We start from the raw sequence: 7,879 nt of genomic DNA on the forward strand, positions 1-7,879 counted from the left end.
GAAGTCCAAGCCATGTTGATTTCTCATGTGGGTCCATTTTTTCCGTTTTCGGCCCGTTTCTTGCTCTTTTTACTCTTCTATGCTCACCTAAGTATAAAACATGAAATTAAAGGATTAGGAGCATCGAATTCACGAATTCTAAGGAGAAACCATCCATAAATGCGCTAAGCATAGGATAAAAATATGTATAAATTATGGTTTATCAAATGCCCCCACACTTAAGCATTTGCTTGTCCTCAAGCAAAATTCTCAACTCACAATCAAAATAAAATCTTCACAATTTATAATCCCTATCAATAATATCTCAAAATAACCCATAAGTATTCTACATTGAAAATTCAACTAAAATTTCATCAAAGTTTCAAACATCCCAAGTTAAGCATTTTATCACGACAACATAGGTGTCTCCCCTAGTCTAAGTGATTACCTTTGACCAAAATATTGCAGAGTTTAACATCATCAATAAAGATTCACTCAAATCACTCAAGGTGTTTAAGGATATCAATAAAAGCACTCATTAGTCAATATGAAAAGTTATTACCATAAGCTTGCTTGAAAATCAAATCTCCACCACTATATATTGAGCTGAAACATCAATCAAAAAGGTCTTTTTTGAGGGTTGTAATGTGGCTTTGGTTAAGGGGTGTGGTCACAAGCTAAAAGAAAAGGTTAGAATCGAGATTGAATTGAAAAATCACTTAGTTAGAAAAATAACTAGTTATCAATTGAATACAAGTGAGCTTCTTCTCAGAATATGGAATTAACATTCAAGCTCAAAAACGACAATTACAACTAATATGTATTGAAGTACATTCATTTTTTTTAAATAACAAGTGAAATACATAGAAGAGCAAAACATAGCTAAGCAATTAGTTCAATCAAATCTCGACAAAAATAGGGATCAAATTAGGGGATTTCAACAATAATGGGTTATGAGTTAATATTGAGGGTGAATCAATTAATGGCTTGTTAGGCTCAAAGGGGTTCACTAAGGGTTAATTATGAAGGTAGGCTTTTATGGAGTGAGTGGATTAAACCTAAGTGCCTTTATCATCTTGACATATCAAATCAAATGGTATGGTCTTGACATGCATAATCAAGCAAGTTCTAGAATAACAATTCAATACTGACGCACTCAAAGCAACAATAAAAGTGAGCATGAAAGAAATAATAGATGCTCTAAAGGCTCAAGATTTCACAAAAATTATGGCTTTTTGATGTTCAAACTTGTGAATTTCAACTCAAGATAATACTTAAACTTAGGGAAACAACCTAAAAGTTTTTAATTCTTCAAAAATCAACTTATCATGCTTGATTCCCTAATGTCTTAAAGTTTAAACAATCAATGCATAAATGTCTATGTTTTAATTCAAGACATATCAATAAAAATTATAAGTTAATTAAAATTCATTCTAATAGTGATATGAGTGATTCACGTGAGAATAAGACACAATTCAGGGATTTTTAATGATGATATAAAAGACCCCCCACACTTAAGATGTACATTGCCCTCAATGTACAAAGATAGATATATTAAAAATGATAGATTTATAATCATAAGATAGGGAGAGAAGTGAAACTTTCTGAATGATGAATGAACTCCTTGAATTAGGGTTATGGAGAGTAATCGGCCAAAGCAATGATGAGGGTGGAGGAGGATACTCCGGTGGTGTTCGAGGTTCATTAGTCCATAAATCTGCCAAAAGAATATTATATCTGGTGGTAGCTATGGTCGTGGTAGAGCAGGACATGGTAGTCGTGAAGAACCTTTCCCGGTAGAGTTTTTAGTTCCTATACGATGATGAGCTTTGGAGCTCTTTATAACTGTGATAGAATTAGGAACTTTTTAGGGAATATAAAGAAGCATAATTACTCGTAATGAAATAACCGAAATTAAAAATTGTAAAATAATAATTGTAAAACCTACTAAAAATAAGCTTAAAGAAAAGTAGTCTTAAAATAGAATAAAAGTAAAAACATAAAATAATAAATAAAAGTTTTTAAACATCTTCATCGCTAGATGGTTCACGAGGTGGGGGTGGCGATGAAATGTGGAAGTGCTGACAAATCTGCTGTAGAGTAGCATCAATGTTATCGAAGCACTAAAAACATTGTTGCTCAAATCGAGTAAAGTGCTTAGATATGTCAGCATATGAAGCCGCCGCATGAACTGGACGAGAGAGGGGTGGTGGCTGAGTCAGTGGATCATCGTGACGTGGAAGGACATCATCAGTAATGTCCTCTGGGTCCTCCTCCTCGGTGGACTGGGCGAGGCGGTACTAAGGAGGGTATGTGACACGTCGTTTCTCGATCATCCTCATACTTAGCATGCTCGAGATGCCCAGTGGGGACATCTGGCCATTGAGAGTGAGGGAGGATGATTGTGATGCCGTGTTGAGAAGCCTAAAGTGCTGAGCCAATCGTGTCACATTGGGCCCGGTAGAGATGACCCCTCTTCTGTGCTGCTCCGTCTAGTGGCGAATGGCGAAGGCAATAAAGTAGGCGAGGTCGACGATGTGCCATTCACCATACTCCATAAGAAATAGGCATCGTGGGTGGTGACAATACTGGTGCTCTCTCGTCTCCCTGTCAGAGTGTGAGCCAAATAACGTGTAGACACCTCAAGGATGGAGGGAGAGCCGATGCCTTGGAGTGGCTAGGATCGTAGGTGGCCGAGGCAGGGACGAGGTCCTTCCAGCATTTTGAGGGGGAGTAGTGGATGTGGCGATGGACGGTGACGTGTTCATTGTCATCCATGAACTCCTCCGTGTACAGCCCTAATACAATCCCGAACTCGGGTATGCTCAACTGGCGTACTAGACCACGGAGACAGAATTGGACCGTTCCAGGATCGTCGAAGTTGGTCATGACGGTCTGAAGATGGAACGTCGAGCAGAGTTCCAATGTAAACTCGAGATACGTCGGCTCGACGGTCTCAAAGAAGAGCCCCCACGGGTCAGTCGTCAAAAAGGCTCGGACCACGTCAGCTAATTGAATCTGTTCAAGTGTGGCCCAGTCAATGCAGCGGCCCACACCTAGGGGTCGGGCCCGTAATATCTGATATAATTCCTCCTGGGGTCCCAAGGGAACCTAGAGGAACGGGTGGCGAATCTCCGCGGTAGGACCAGAGGATGACGCTGCTGTTTTTCTCTTCTTCGAGGTAGGGACAATGGTCTTCTTACCACGTGAGGACGACATTGTACCTGCATTGAAAAATCAAAGTTTAACCAATACGTCCCAAAAATAGTATGGAAAATCAAGACTAAATATGAATATTTCATGAGATTTACATACTAGATGATACAAACTAAAACAACTAAATATATCAAGTTATAGGATTATGGAAATAATGAATGAATGCACGTGGGTAAGTATAAATTTCATGGAAACAAGGAAAAATGAAAGAGTATAAAATAATGTAGTAACTAAAATGACAGAATTTTTATAAAACAAGCATAAGCATTTTAATATTCGAACTATGAATATTCATTCAAAATAGTTCAATAGAGCAGAGAAATCATGAAATAAGCAACATATTTAAAGAAAATAGAGAGAAAAGAGTAAACAAACGCAAAAGGAAGGAGCTTGGAGCGTCGGAATCGGTGTTGTAAGCGGTGCACGGGCGTGGGGGGTAGGGCATGTGGAGTTGCAGCAGCTAGGGTTAAGGATTTTTGGGGAGGGGGATGATGAATAGTGAGGGGTTTATATAGATTTTAGGGCACACAGCCGTGGGACACGCCTGTGTGACCTAATTTTTTCCCGTGTGTTTTGCGAATTTTGAATTTGGGTGCGTCTGACATTCGGCCCACGCCCGTGTTCTTTGGGCGTGTTGGTACACACGGTCGTGTTGCACGGCCGTGTCTTGCTTCGTTCGCTTCTCCCACGCCTGTGAACATAGGTCCACGCCTGTGTTCATTTTGACAGTGTCGACAACGGGTGTGTCGCATGCCCATGTTACATTCTTAGTTTCAACCATGGTTTCAAAGCACGGGCGTGTCTCACGCCCGTGTTGTTCTGGCAATTTCGCCCACGGCCATATCGCACGGCCGTGGCAACTTATCGCACCCCGTGTTGGGGGAAAAATCTTACCCTGTTTTCACACTGCCTAATGCAAGCCCGTGTGCCTGGCCATGTGGTATTTAGAAAGCCTGCGTTCCATGATTCAATTAGTATGTTGATGTTAAAAACTAAGATTTAAAGAAATTAACACTGTTAGTGCTCGGGTTGCCTCCCGAGAAGCGCTTATTTATAGTTTAAGCTTGACTTACCTCTCTTCTGCATGGTCAAGGAGGTGCGATGAGTTTACACTCTCATCCCTGCTGTCAACTTTATCAACATAAGGTTTAAGACGAGTATTGTTTACCTTAAAAGTATCGAATTTGGGATGAATTACCTCGACTGTACCATATGGGAAAATACTAAGTACCGTAAGAGGAATTTCTTTATTAGGTTCAGAAGTGGTAATACGAGGATCTGCTGGATCTAGTAGCACTTTGTCTCCAACCTTAAGTTGATGTGGTGAGGTATTGAGCTCGTCCTGGCTCGATTTCGATTTATTGGGTGTTCTCGATTTTTGTGTTCGCCATTCATCTAGCTCCTCGATTTGTAGCCTTTATTCTTCATAGATAGGTCCTTTGTTGTTGTTTGAACACGTCTCATATGCGGTCTTCGTAACTGTTTCCTGCACAGAAGGTTTCACTCCATGATCAGTACTAGTAGAATGATTTATACAACTACCTTCAATTTTCGATGAGTTACTCGAATTACGAGCTTGAAGAGTGATTGTTTCGTCTCCCACACGAAGTGTGAGTTCACTTGTGCCAACATCAATAATCTTTCTAACAGTCGCTAAAAAGGGTCGTCCTAAAATTAAAGATGCGTTACTATCCTATTCCATGTCTGGAACAACAAAGCCTACTAGGTATATAAATTTATCGATCTTAACAAGAACATCTTCAATTGTACCCCTAGGAAATCTAATGGTTTTATCAGCTAATTGAATGTTCATCCTAGTTTGTTTGGGTTTCCCAAGACCTAGCTGTTTAAACATTTTATAAGGAATAACATTAATGCTTGCCCCTAAGTCAGCCAATGCATTATGAACATCTAAACTACCAATTAAACAAGGAATCGTAAAACTCCCTGGATCTTTCAATTTGTTAGGTAGCTTATTCTGTAATATGGCTGAGCAAATTGTATTCAATTCCACATGCGACACCTCATCCAACTTTTGTTTATTTGTTAAAAGCTCCTTTAAGAATATGATTGTGTTTGGCATCTGCGAAAGAGCTTCAATAAATGGTAAGTTAATATGTAACTTTTTTAATAATTTAATGAATTTACCGAATTGTTCTTCTGTGCGGTCTTCCCTTGTCGCGTTTGGGTATGGCACACGATGTTTGTATTCTTTACTTACCGATTTCTGGTCATTGTGGTCCACCTCACCCTTACCTTTACTTACCACAGTTTCTTGCTTCGGTTCTGGTTCAGGTGCAACTAACCCTTCTGCATCTTGAATGGTAATTGCATTAATTTGCTCTATTGGGTTAGATTCAGTGTTATTCGGCAAACTACCTTATGGTCGTTCAGAAATCAGTTTGGCGAGTTGGCCTATCTGAGTTTCAAGCCCTTGGATTAATGCTTGTTAATTCTTAAAAGCTGTCTCGGTATTCTGGAAACGAGTTTCTGACACCGAGATGAATTTTGTTAACATTTCCTCAAGGTTTGGCTTCTTTTCTTGCTGGTAAGGTGGTTGTTGAAAACCCGGAGGATGTTGTGGCCTTTGATTTCCTTGACCGCCCCACGAGAAATTGGGATGGTTCCTCCAACCTGCATTATAAGTCTTACTATACGGGTTATTTTGGGGTCTAGAGTTATTGTTACCCATATATTGGACTTGTTCCTCCTCGATGCTAGGGTTGAAGAGTTGATATTCTGTGCATGCTCCTCCTCCATTCGAACCGCACCTCATCACTGGATGTACCTGAGTAGAACCACACAAACCGTCAATCTTTTTATTTTAGAGTCCTACTTGGTTAGATAGCATAGTAACCGCATCGAGGTTGGAAACACCGGCTGCCTTCGTTGGCTTTTTCTTCATAACTTGCCACTGATAGTTATTCAGTGACATTTCCTCATTAAATTCGTAAGCTGCCTCAGGTGTCTTATTATTGGTAGTTCCACCAGCGGCTACGTCAATCATCTGCTGAGTCGAAGGATTCAGGCCGTTGTGAAATGTTTGAACCTGTAGCCAGAGTGGTAACCCATGGTGAGGGCATCTTCGCAAAAGGTCTTTGTATCCCTCCCATGCATCGTAGATGTAATAGCCCAAAATTGGGTCTAGTAGGAACAGAGGTTTCGGGACCACAAAATTTGAGATATAAATAATTATTTTATGATTATTTTGCGGTCTATGATATGATTGCATGATTGTATGAAAATTTCGTGAAGAAATTCTATACATAAAGTGCTCAATTTGAAGTTAGGGACTAAATTGAATAAGTTGCAAAACCTGCATTCTAGAAGTTTCTAGTATGAAATTGCTTTGAAATATTAATTAGGAGGTCTTAAATAGAATTTCACCAATTTCTAAGTGATGGACAAAAATTGGACATGGATGGAATTTTTGAAAGTTTAGTAAGGAAGGGCATTTTGGTCATTTGGTAATTAAAAGAAATAAAAAGGAAAAATAAAGCCAAAATTGACTCATCCTTTTCATGGAGGCCAAAATTAGCATGGGGGAAGTCATGGCTAGGGTTTTCAAGCTTTCCAAGCTCAATAGTAAGTTCGTTCTAACCCCGTTTTTCAAGTTCTTTACGTTTTTGGAATCCTGGTAATTTGATTAAGCTTATTCTAGCAATAATTTAAGCTAGGGTTCATATTTGGAAAAATACCCGTAGGTGAAATCTATTTATTTTTCTATTTAATGGTAGAATATGAGGTTTTAAATTATGTTAGACAACTTGTGCTACTCGGTTTTGAGTGAAAACGATTAAAAGGGCTTAATCGGTAAAAATACCTAATAGTCATAACTATATGTTAAAGTGAGAATTTGATGTTGCCATAGAAGGGAAAAGTAATCAGCATGTCATAAAACATAAGAATAAGGGATGAAGTTTAATTCCCGAGCCTAGGGGCAAAAGTGTAAATATGCAAAAGTTTAGGGGCAAAATTGTAATTTTTACAAAGTTTGAGTTAAGGACTATTTTGAATATTAAATTAATTAAATAAGTAAAATATGATGTTTTAGATCCCGAAAAATGAGATTTGAACCTAGAATGAGAGAAAAATCGAAAATTGGGAAAGTTGGTAAAATGGTCATTTTAGTATCGAGGTAAGTTCATATGTATAATAAGCATTAATTTATGCATGTTTCAATGTAAAATTGATATATTTATTATAATTTTCAAGGTGTTGAAAGTATGTAAGTTGGTATGATAATAATACAGCAATAATGCTGTAATTTATATTTGAAAGTTAAATTTAGTGAATTAATTGAATTATGTTAAATTAAATGATTATGGTGCCAAGTTTATGAATTGATTTAAAATATGTCTATGGTACATGAAGTGCATTGAATTATCATACATAAATGTGATTTCTATGATTATGGATATTATGGAAAATTGTAAGTTCATATGATTTTTAATAAGGCAATGTGTAATTTAATGTTATAGCCTTGATATTAAATGAGATGTAAGTTTATATGTAAGTAATACATCAATATTACTTGTATTATGATATTTTATAATAATATTGGAAATATGTTTGTGGATAATTACTTGATTAGTGAAATTGTTGGAAAAGAGAGAGAAATCCCGGTTGAACCTTCGGAAAGATTGGATGATACAGATAGTTTGTAGCTAGGTCACATGTATGG

This window comes from Gossypium hirsutum, chromosome A11, assembly GCF_007990345.1.
Source record: "Gossypium hirsutum isolate 1008001.06 chromosome A11, Gossypium_hirsutum_v2.1, whole genome shotgun sequence".
NCBI classification, from domain to species: Eukaryota; Viridiplantae; Streptophyta; class Magnoliopsida; order Malvales; family Malvaceae; genus Gossypium; species Gossypium hirsutum.